General features: G+C 42.1%; 1 long non-coding RNA gene across 1 annotated transcript; it reads left to right on the top strand.

The window, feature by feature from the left end:
- Window positions 1-2703: 2703 nt before the first annotated feature.
- LOC121094493 lies at window positions 2704-7368 on the top strand. The gene is made up of 3 exons (XR_005829869.1): window positions 2704-2790; window positions 4475-4654; window positions 7244-7368. It is a non-coding gene; the product is annotated as an uncharacterized LOC121094493 (long non-coding RNA).
- The last annotated feature ends 5294 nt before the right edge of the window (window positions 7369-12662 follow it).

The raw sequence follows: 12662 nt of genomic DNA on the forward strand, positions 1-12662 counted from the left end.
TTACGCCAGATTTAAACCTATGTAACTCCATTAACTTGTTGAGTTGAGCCTAATTTTACATAAGTGTAAAAAAGATGAGAACCAGATACTTTATGTTCTCATTATCTAAAAGAATACAGTATGAAGTCCTTAAAAATCTCTTCTCTGTTTTCTATCAGTTGCAAAGATACTTAAGCACTCCCACACCTCTGATCCTCCTCGCTTTCTCTACGTACCAATTTCTACAGCTGCTCACCCTGTTTTCCAGCAGTTAGGCTGCCCATGTAAATTTTGATCTCATGGTTTCGCACCTCCTGAAACGAGTTTTGTAAACTTTATTCCCGTTCCTTCTCATGTGAATCAAAACTATGTGTTCCTCCTCCCCTCTAACAGCTCAGCCTTCTCCATAACATTCCTAGCTTTTTCCTGATGGAAAGAAATTACCAGTATGGAAACCAGTCATAGAGTGTGAAATTGTGGAACTGAAAGGAAACTCTTTTTCCCACTTGGAGTGGAACGCTGGTAATGTTTAATCTAGGCCTATTGTTTTCAGCTGATTGCGTTGAACTTTCTCTGTCTCCAGCAGTTTACCTTCCATGTGAACCCTGAATTGAAAGATCAGTTTTACCCCAAGGAGACATATTCTGTGTACACAGAGAAAATTATTTCAGATGTTTTGTTTAACTTTTATTGTGTTTTGATATTGCCCTGATATGATTTACAATATAGTAATGTACTGTACGATTCTGTCTCCAGAGCCAAGTTCAAATGCCAGCGTGAACCTGATCTTCAAGAAATTCGAGGCAATGATTCCTGTGAGAAGCTCGAGTATCAGGTACTTCTGCCGGCTCACTCCAGCCACATACACAACAGAACAACAGAAGTGGCCAGCACTACACCAGGAGCCCGAGTGAGGCATCTGAAATCTTGAAAGCATGAATCTGAGCTGACCTATGCTGTGTTAGCACTGGAGTAATGCCTCTGACTTTGATGGAGTCACTCATAATTTACAGCTAAGTAAAATCAAATATATAGCCCAGAGTACAGAAATGTTAACATGGATAGTCTCAGTCAGAGAGGGGTTGCTTATTCTAATGGTACCTCCTGTCAGTCAAGCCATAGACTAGATGTCACTTATGAGGACAATGGGTGACCCTTTTTCCTCTATTCTGAATATGATTAAAAATATAAAAATGAGAGTTAGAATGGAAAAATTAACTATTAGGAGAATAAATAAGAGGCCTGAAGAGAGAAATCAGCAAAGAGAATGAAAGGCAAGTGCCCTGAACAGCCCCAAACCAATTGCCTCGGGCTTAGCAGAGGGTGAGGTGGTTGTCTGAGCGGCTTAAAATGAACCGCATTACTCAGCTGTGTTACAGTAGTCATTTCCTATTTCGTTCTCCCAAGGCTTATGCAAGGATGCTCCAGAAAGTGCCAAGTTTCTGCCAAGGCAGGCAGCGAGAGCTCCAGGATGTCTCCGCAGCCAAAGCCAACGCAGGTTGAGGGTAATCCCCCTCCGGAGCTGCATCTGGTGGCGTCAGACCAAGGGAGAGAGGACACAGCCATGGCCATCTAGTGAAGTCACCTCCGATGTGACTAAATGCATGCAGGGTTCAGAGCATTCAGGGATGCACGTGGAGCCCTGCAATTGCTCCTGAAATCAGCGGGCACTTACTGTAAACATCACTGAAATACAGTCCCAGATGTCTCATACTGGAATTTTTGAAGCTGAAGATACCTGAAAGTTACAGGACACTTCAGGAAAGGTAAGCTGGAGAGGGCAGTGCTTTTTAAAGCACAGCAATACTTAAGTATGACAAATACTATAGAAGTGCTAATGCTGTTTGGCAATTTCCTGGAAGGTCTGTGGAGTGGAAATTCAGTTCATTAACTGGTGTTGGTACCTCCAGAAGTCATTTCAAATTGTTTTCCTGAAATAAGACTTGAACCCAGATGGCAGAGGTGAACCTGCTTCTCTAGCCTCCAACAAGAGATGTTATAGGTTCAGAAACAATATTTATATTCCCAAATCTCAATCTCTGTCTCTCTTTTTTAAGCTTATTAAAATTAAAAGCATGACCTGCCACATCACATTACATCAAAACATGATGTAACTTCTTAATTTTAAAAAAAAGTTTTAATTTATGATGTTGTATTATGCCACAAAAAGCTTTTGTTTTCCCCAGAGAAACTATAAATTTTTTACAGCGACTGTTTATCCAGTATCTTTGGCAGACTGAAACAGTGAGCGTTGGCAAAAAGCAGATATTTAACAGCTACTGACGAACAGCTTATGAATCACCAGGCTTGAATCCTGGCACACATCTCCCTGTAGGTACCTTACTGAAATCACCCATCTTCCCTTCACCTCCTTCTAACTGCTGTAACATTGAGTAACTGACTGATCCTGAACCACTAAACTTGATCTACTTTATCCTTGCAAGCCTTTATATTTTTGGGGGAAAGCATTCTTGCTGTAACGGTGTCACTGCAGTAACATTCCAGAAGCAGTGTCCAATATGGATTTCCCACTGATTTCGAACAGCCCAGGAAAATACTTTTCATTACAGCAACATTTGGCATTTATATGTTTTTCATTTACAGATGTAAAAGGGCTTTGCAAAATAGTTTTACCTATATGGTTACATAGGTGGGGGAACTGAGGCACGAGCAATAGATGGTATCGGTAGAGCCAAGAATAAGCTGGTCCAGGTCTGCTCCGCTGGTCCATGTATCTTCCAGATGATGAATTCCTGTTTGGCTTATTGTTTTACATGCTTCTGCGAGGCAAACTGGACTGCCTTAGGACAGGTAGGGCGATATGTTTGTTGGCCTGGGTCTCTCACAGTCTGCTTACTTGTCTGGTGCTTTTTCTTGGGTCTGCTCTGGCTGAAGCAAAGCAAGTTTAATGGAACTTGAGAACAAGGACTACTTGTCCGAACAGGGCTTTTTAAGCCCTTGGTTTCTAAACAATTGCTTTATAGGGTGGACCGTGTACCATAAATCTATACCATAGGGGTATGGTCATATTGGCTTGACTGTCTTACTAAGACTGGACTTATTTCTCATACAACTGATAAAAGTCATGATGCTGTCAGTCCCTGGTATACTAGCTGTACTCAACTTTTACTGCTTCCTAGTTCCATGATCCATAGTGCACATATGGGGTATAAAGCCTTCTTAAAATCATAGCCCTTTAACTAAAAGCTTTTTCTGGGAGACAGTGTGGTTTGAATTATATTGAGGACCCCAAACAGCAATTGCTCTTGGGCCACTGCCTTTGAAATAGATCTATTTTAGGTGGATATTCCTCTTTCAAAAGGGAACTTCTAACCCTATTTATGAGCCTCACTGCTCGTACCAAATAATGTAACAGGGGAGTGAAAGCTCCCTCAGTATTTTTGATATAAACACACAACGATGATCTTCGTCACATGCAATGTGTCGGCTGAAAAGGGGACAGGTTTTTTTCACCATGGTGTAGCTGTCGCTTTGGGTGCCCTAGTGAGAGCCAAACCACAAGGCTACAACCCATTTTTCATGAAAAACCTGGAATACTGTCTGTTCTATCTCAATGTTGACTAGGGGAAAGTTCTAACTTCAAAACCTGTCCATGGGTCAGGAAACCATTTCTGACACCATTTCTAGTATCAAGCACCTTCCCCATTAGCACCTTTTCTCCCAGTGAAAGACTGGCAAATTAACCTGGCTTGGGTTTACATGAGAACAAATCTTCAGTATGGTTCCGTACGTGGTGTGCAAACAACTGCACCACCAAAACTGTCAGAGCACCGAGTCTGAAATGAGCTGGGGGCTGCTTAAAATACGGTCGTCAACCCACACCTAAAATGCGTTTGTGACGCTACAGCCTAAGAGAGGATGGTTGGCCAGTGAGAGGGAAGGGAAGAGGTCTCAGGTGAAAATGCTGGATGCAGCTGAGCTAAAAAACTCTGAACTCCCTTGCGAATATGGAAGGAATTGAATGAAATCTCCTCTTGACGTGACATAGGAGGTTTCAAGTTTTATGGCATCTTACATTATTGTTTAAATCTGTTTCAGGCAAGAAACATACTTTTTAAGGTCAGGAATACAGATTTGTTAGATGCTAAGACACCTGAAAAGCAAGAATACTGGTTGTAGAATGAATATTTTACAGAGTAATTATTTAAATATATTCAAGTATGAACATCTTTAGATCCTAAATTTAGTATTCCTTAAAAACATAATCTTACAATAAAACCTAGCCCATCCTCACATTGTTCGTAACATTCCAATCTTCTGTTTGAACTAGTTGTTTTGAAAAGTTGTGTCTTGGTTGTTTATTTCAAGTGCCCCACTGATATTTTTGCCCCAGACTTTAATTTCTGGCATAACACTTGCACATATGTTGATGATGATATACGTCTGAAGTTCTCAAAACACGATCGCATACTACGGCTGGTGTGTGAACCACTCAGATGTGATGTGCAGAGGCAGCTCCCTGTTTCCTACATAGATCCCTTGCCTGGGCGGTGGGTTGAGTGCCTGCCTGGGGCGTACAGCAGCAATCCAGTGACTACAAGGTTGTTCAGCAGCTCCGCTCAGGACCAGCCCGCGCAATGAGCCTTCAGGGACCAGGAGCAATATTGTCCTGGAGAGATCAGACTTGAAAGACATTGACGAGTCGAGGAGTTGGGTAAGTAGTTAAGATGCAAGTAGTTGGGAGGTCTAAAGATGCTGCTGGAAGGAGGGGGGTTGTATTAAAATACAGCACGTGTGAGAAAGGAAGGGATAGACACATGCCCTCGTCTCTACATGTGCCTTGGAAGTTAATAAAAAATCAGCAAGCAGTAGCAGTTGCTATTGTAACCTTCTGAGCAAACTGAATTTGGGGAACCACGATATAACACAGATAAGAAATCCATTGGCTCCCCTGAATTACTGGATTGTAAACCACATTTTCAGTTAGGTTCTCCAAATCCGCACACCAATGTGAACTCAGATTTTAGGGTTCAACTATTTTGTTTAGGCACCATAAACAACTGGATCTCAGTTTTATGTCTGATTATACCTCTCGTACCTCTGAGCTTTATGCCTCATTGTACGGGCAAAACGGGCACCTGCAGAAACTTGAGCTGGCCTGCATTTGGCTGAAAACAGCACAGATCAAATTTAACCACACCTGCCCTATATAAAATGAGTAGTAAATGGCTATTACGTTGAAATAGAGATAGCCGCTATTATGTAAAGGTATCATTAAAGTACACAAAGATCTTTTGTTATTCGTGGTATCACCAAGCTTAATAAACAGCTTCAATTTTGCAATTAAGTTAGGGGCACTTTATTGTCAAGTATTGGCCATGCTATAATTGTTGACAACCATCCCTGGTCACCTGTCTTCCCACATGGTCTTTGGTGTGTCCTGACTGAACCTTAGCTTCCTCAACCCTATCCAAGATTTTTTTTCTGGATCTTCTGCTCTGCTAACCCAGCGGGCTTAAGTACAATGAAGGCAAGAACTGAATTTCCTCTGCGTGCATCATACAAGTTTCTTACTTTATATCGTGGCCAGTGGGACAAAAGCAGATGCAGTAGAAAGCTTTAGTCTGTCATGTGAGTGTTGTCTTGGAGGGACTTTATCAAATACTCCCAGAGCCCTTCCAGGTTTAAAGTACAACGCCACAAAATCATAGGAATAGAGACAGAAAAGAATGGGAGAGTCTGAAGAACAGGTCTGTTGGAAAGGGCGAGAGACTCTGTCCCTGCATTCCAGCTCACCCAGGCACTTGTAACTCATTAGGACAGCACTGAACACACAAATAACCACACGTGCAGCTCGGGCTGCCTTAAGTAGATCAACACGGAACTACTACTGCAGTATAATCATCAAAGGATTGGAAATATACCCGCACAGACCCAGCTCCTTTTTCCTCTCGCCCTCCTGGCTGGGAGGTTACGTGGTACTGCCCACTGACAGTGAAGGTAGAAGGACCTGACCCGCAAAACTTCTGCTCTGTTTCTGGAGGCTTCAAAACTAGATGTATGGAGAAAACAAAGAGGAAAGGGCTACGAACTCCTTAGAAACAGCAGTTGTGTGGAACTCATTATACACTGTTTTCCTAAGTGATATACGAGATTTATAAGGTATTAAAGGGAATTTAATCTCCTTAGGTGCCCTCGCTGCATCGCTTTAAAGTAGGGTGTGCAAAGATGATGGGGATGGTGCAGGAGAGCTCCAAAACATTCATACCCTCAGTACTACCTCATGTCTTTCTTACCAGTAAGCCTACCTAATTTGTGAAAATCCAGCAGGCATTATATCCTTCGCAGCAGGTATTATACATGCACTCTCATATTTGCCGCTGTTAAATATAATGTTGGAGCCAGAGAATGATCACACACACTGTATTCGGACCCAGGTCTAGCTTCGGTATCCCCAGTTTTCTGGAAGTAGCACATTAAGAGTCACAAAAGCAATTCTAGTCCCAGCCCCACAGGGTATTTACCAAAGGTTTCCTTTCGGACCCTTGACTTATTTTTCCAATTTGTTTCCCTGTTATCATACCATCCACTAATCCAAACCGAATCTTCCCTAACAAAAAGGCCCTTTCTTATCAAGATTAAAAGCAGAATACTTTAAGTAATTTAGAATACAAATGTGCAATGAAATATCAGTCTGGGTGATGTTATGAGAAGAAAGAGTGTACAGTATGCTTTATGTGCTTTTAGCTGTTCTACCCTACACTGCAACATGTGCACCCACTCTTGTAACCTTTACTGCTGTGCAAAGATGATCTGTCATTTCTACAAAATATATATATATTTTATTTTTTTTTGCACTGAGGCAGCTTTGAATCCTTACTGCCCTCTAGAGAAATTCTGCTAGAAAAGCTCAAACTGACAGAGTCAGCAAAAAATAATTGCAGTCCTAATCTTAACTACACCAGCTGCGTGCAGTGTCGGTGACAAGATCTGTAGAAACAGAAAAGCACTTAAAGGACCCTTTTTCTCAAGCCTCTCACTATCATTGGGAGTTGTGGCCAGAGTCAAACACGTTTATCCCATTCACTGCACAGGAAAGCTCGTCAAAAACTGAGTTTTCATTATCCATGGGTTTAAGCAAAAAAAGAAACAAAAACATTTTTTGTAAAGAAATTACGAGTGCAAAAGCTGCCTTGATTTCACATCAGCAGCATGCGATGCTTAAATTATTTAATCTACGTGTCTGTAACTATATGAGTTACTTTGTCATTCTCACACTTCTGTCTCATATCAAACCTGTAAGCCTGATGACCGTGGATGGAACTAGCTGTGACTGAGTGCAAAAGCCTGGACTCGAGCAGCACGGCCACGCAGGGCTTGAGCCAGTCCTCTGGAAGATGCTGAACTCCTGCACATGCAACTGAGCTCTCAGAGGTATAACTGACCGCTTGCATCATTAATTGCTGCAACTCCAGGAGTATTTTTTAGCAAGATGTATTTGCCTAAGTCTGTAAAATCAAAGAATCAGAAGACTTGGCAAAAAATGATGTGGTTTACAATGCCACGGGAGTATTACTTCATGTGGTTGGGCCAACAAAGAGAAAATGGCAATTGCGATGTTAGCAGTGAATGATAGCACAGTGCAGCTAAGAATACATTCAGCAAACTGAGATCCTATTTTTATACTGACAAAAAAGCGAAAAAATGTAAAATGTGTGTCTGTGTGTGTATATTTTTTTTCCAAAACAGCTGAATCCCACTATCCTGCAGAATCTTATTCATTTAACAGGCTGTCAGTGCAAGTTTCTTTACATAGCTCTGCCTTTTCATGCCTAATGGGGTTTGCCCTGAACCAGACAAAGCCTATTAAACATGGCAGAGAAACAGATGATGGGAGAGGCTACTGGAGCAGTGTTGGCTGCCCTCTAATGGCATGTGTGCCACGAGCACACACCTGAGCTCCCCAAGGACTCCTGCGAGGATGCCAGCAGACTATTGTCCCAGGATGCCTCCTATTCCCTGCGAGAGGAATGTTCATACCCTGAGCAAAAATGAAAATCTGGTGGTGTATATGCTGTTTTTCAGACCGCAGTGGCAGGACAGCGGTAGCCAGCGCAGCCCAGCGCCGTCCGCGCAGAGGGGAAGATGCGCAGTCGACAAAGCCACCAAACCGAAGGGCTGGCTGGCTTAGGAACAAAAATGTGTTGGGTGTGTGAGTGCCAGGGGCTGTGCCCTGCAGCTGTCAACCAACAGCTATATATGCTGGACAGCCTCAGCATTTCACTCCCTTTGATTCAGGGGGGGGGGGCGGGGGGGGGGGCGGGGAAGAGGAATTCAAAAACTTTATGGGTTCAGATTGAGTTACAACTCCTAACTCGGAATGTGCACCGAGCCAGAATTTTAGAACTGTTTATCTGATTTGAGTGTGTGTAAATATCAGTGTAGACAGGAATAAGCCGGGCACTTAATCTGCAAGTCTACTGAATAATTGTAGAACTGTATATATAGAAGAACATAACCCTCTACGCCTGAGAGTGCAAACTTGGAATTGTCACACAGAGACAAAAAGCAGCAATTATTATTATTATTATTATCATTGGTTTGTTACAGTAGTAGTAAGGGACTCAGTGCACCCCTCTCTATAGCCAACCAGTCTTATATTCTAAATAAATAAGGGCTAAAAAGGAAATCAAGGTTTCAGTAATGAATTATTCTGCCTAGTCTCTAAGCAGCTCAGGAACAGTGCTTCAAACTGAACCCACAGCTTCTGCATCTCAGACTCTTCCCTCATTCCTTGAACCTTTGATGTCCTTTCATGTTCTCTGTTACTTACAACGTTTCACTCGCTATGTTGGTTAAAATCTCCACTTGAATCAGGGAGTAAAGAAACAGCTGAAATTTTATTCACGTCTAGAACAAATTATTCAAACTTTTCTGAAACTTGAAAAAGGTTCTGCTTAGTTTGAAGCAAAGTTGCAGTCAGAGTTTTACTTTATCTGAACCCTATCTTACTCCATGAATTTATTTATTGTAATTTCTATTGATTCTTCCTGCTCTTCTCCATTGAGTAATCTGGAGGTCTGCAAAGGATGGATTAAGACTTTGAGCTAACAGGCAATTTTAGGCATTTAGGCATTTTGATTTATTTTTCCAGTATGTTTACTCTGAAGTGAAGCTTTGTTTGCTCCCTGAATAGTGACCATCATTCTGATTTTGTTACTGCTGCTTAAAAATTGTTTCTGAAGATCCCACACGTTTTCCCCAGCGCATTGATGATCTGTGGGTAAGCATTGATACAGAGATCAAGTAAATACTAGTTCAGAAAGCAAAATTACCATTCCAAAAGACTGTCCTGCTTGTACCAATTTAGTAAGCTCAGATTTAAGAAGACATTCTCCAGGGCAATGCTCACCTGCACGTGCATGAGTTTTAGTGAAGCCCATGGGAATGGAACAGCACTATCTGGTTCCACTTAAGAAGAAAGTCCATGTCTGGGGGAAGAGGACACAATATCTTTGTGTCTTCAAGACCAAACACTGATTTTTTCAAATTGTTGACAATTACTCAACTGTGTGTTGGCCGGCACAAGGATGGAAAGGGGGATTGTAACAGGTGGTGGCTGCTGTTGGAATAGATGTGATGAGGGTGTTGCCTACCTCCCGCTTGTCTGACCAGCGCGTGCTCATGGACAGAGTATGATTTGCAACCAACTTAGTGCTGTGGTCTCCTGGATCCATTAGCACACCTCTTAGCCTGCTGAGAGGGGAATAACAGTGCCAGATTTCTGCTTGACCTGGCAACAAAATCGGAAGCAAATCCTTTTTTTCTTTTCTGAACCTGAGCAAGTGGCTGTTTGACAGGGTCTCCTTTCTTCTTGCAAAGTCCAGAGAGAGCAGCGAGCTTTACAAAGAAAAGGTGACACGAGTGAACGGGCAGTGCTTGCTTCTCACTGCAATGTAGCTGAAACAGGTACAGGGAATGCAAAGCTCTGATACTTTCTGTGCTGGAAGAAATACTCCAAATATTCTGCTTTCTAGTTAATTTTTCTGCCTTTGTATTTGCTCTGTGGAAGGAGAACCTGCAACGGATTAATTTTACCAAGGAACCAACATCATGGAGGCATTTGAACGTGCATCTCCATGGCTGGTGAGCGCCTTACCTACCGTTGGGTCTGAGGTTTATTTGGCTTTTGAACATAAAATCTCCTTGAAACTCAAGAAATCGTCCTGACAAACACCAACTCAAAACTGATACATTTCCACACAATAAATTGGTTTACATAATCAGTAATTTCCAGGGAAAACCTGTACGCAAAAAAGTACGCAGGTATCTCTATTAATTGACCTAATCCTCCACTGCTGGTGATAACTCAGCACATGTCAGATAAGGCCTGCTCAGCTCATTGAAAGGACAAACCATCCACAGAGGAGTTTTGGTTTGTGACCATTATCTGTCTGAGCGATCCATCCTCTACTGCACCACCCTGTCAATAGCCAACTGTTTGGCTTGTATGTTTCTTTTTAAATATTTTCTCACCTTTTCATTAGTCAATTTTCATCTTCCCTGAAAACTTTCCTAACCCAGTTAACAGAGGAAACAGCAATCTGGTAGCTTGTTGGCAAATCAGGTAACTTTTCTGTGGTAATTCTTACTGATCTTCAAAGAGCAGGGTACCCTGCCATTGGTTTCCCAGCACAACTGAATTTCTCACTAATCTCATCCCTGGCCCATTTCAAACAGATGTTTGCATTTATGTCAGATACGCACTAAATTGGATGCTTTGGGGTGGAGTCCAACACCAGCAAATTTTCTTCTGACAGTTGTCAGTTGCATTATTCAAACCAGCCTAATGCTGTATGGCTTCATGCACAAAAATGTAACATGCTGATAATATCCATTCCCTTTCTTCTGTATCTTTGTCTTTCTCCATTATTATAATTCTGTCCTCTAGCTTTTTTCTCTGCTGAGCTTTCAGGGACCTTCCTAATCACCATTAGACACAGTGGGAGAACGGGTGGCAGCGGCGTGGACTGCATCATCTTCATGAGTGACGGCACAACCCAAGCAGCAAACATAGCTCACTCACTCTGGGGAAAAACTGTTTTATTTTAGATATAGATGTATTTATATTTATGTGCATATGCTTGTATGCATCAAATATTAATTTCTTTTATTCTAATTTTCTCTCATTTGCATCTCTCCCTGTGCCTCATCATTCTGGGGCTGGGGTGGCTTTGCACAAGCGTTGCCTTTGAGGTGGCACAGAGCAACATCATCCCGGCAAAGAAACTGTGTCTGCAGGAGGCCCAGTTCTCACCCTCTTCCTCCCTGGCCCAGGGTGACCGGACTGGGCTGCTGCCCACATGTCACCCCACGTGCCAGCCAGCCAGCGCTGCAAAGCGCTTGGATTCATGTTCCCCAGTGCAGAGGAGCCAACCTCTGATGCGGATGGTGCCCTGCGCCCCTGAGCGTGCCAGGCTGCACGGCCGTGCCAAGCGGGTTGAAGCCCACACAGGCAGTCACAAGGAGGTGTCTTGCAAGAACCTCATGCAGATGAGAGCAAACCTGGGAGCACACCCTGACCCAGGCCACGAACCAAGACCATGATCCCAAAGAGGTGATGTCCAAGCCTAGATATTAGATGTGACACAAACCACCTCCGATTATTAGCCCCTATAATTTGTAACAAATCTCTCCATTCTTTTTGATCTGTATATGAGGTCCTTTATGTCCTTAACCAGGGAAAAAATCACCTTGCCTCCCTCCATGCTATATTGGAGGCCACCAGGTTAATTCCATGCTATATGCATGGATAAAAAGGAGGATAAGAAGAAAGAGTAGGTCATGCAGTGGCAAAGGTTGAGAGGCTCTGCTTTAAACACTTTATGGGAAATTGTAAAACTTCTAAACAACTTAATAGATTAACTTCCCCTTTCAGTGGCATCAGTAAAACTGAATTATCATCCTCACATTTAACTGATGCCTACACCCAATACTCATCCATCAGGGATCATTTAGTGATAAAGCAATCAATCCTGCCATGGTGCAGAGGGGACAAACTATGCAAGATACCATCACCAAATCTCCTTTCCACCCCAAAGCATTCTCTGAGTCTTTGTCAATGAAAGTGCATTTGTCTAGTCTTATCTGCTGCTGTATACGTGGAATACAAAGGAAAAAAGTAAAATATGCGTTTGATGTACATGTGCAGGTGCCAGACGTATTATCAACCCAAGGAGGACTGCCTTTTTTCCAGGAACTGAACACAGCACCCAAAAACCAACCACTGCACCACTACCTCAGGTACCAAATTAATAGAAACAAAAGCAAACATGAAGCTGCCTTAAAATAATGCTGTGACATGTGAAGGATTTGAGGGAACAATAAGAGATAAAGTTGAAAAAATGTGTTTCTGCCTTATCCTTATTTTAAAAAATCTTCTGTGACTTAAGCCAGAATCTCTAAAATTCTGGTCATCTTTTCATCATCAGAGCAGGCAAAGTATGCTTCCCTTTTTTGACTCCTCACCAGTAACATTTTTGGGTTTAATATTTGCCTTTCTGATACATTAAAGACTTAGATATGTATTGAGATTACAGCTCAAAAATAATTGGGAAAAGTTTTATAATTATTTTAATCAGCAAGTGTGGTTTATTAAGGTATGTATAATGTGTACAACTCTATCATTTGAACAAATAACTTTAAAATATTTTTTTACTCAA

Source organism: Falco naumanni, chromosome 10 (genome assembly GCF_017639655.2).
Source record: "Falco naumanni isolate bFalNau1 chromosome 10, bFalNau1.pat, whole genome shotgun sequence".
Lineage (NCBI taxonomy): Eukaryota > Metazoa > Chordata > Aves > Falconiformes > Falconidae > Falco > Falco naumanni.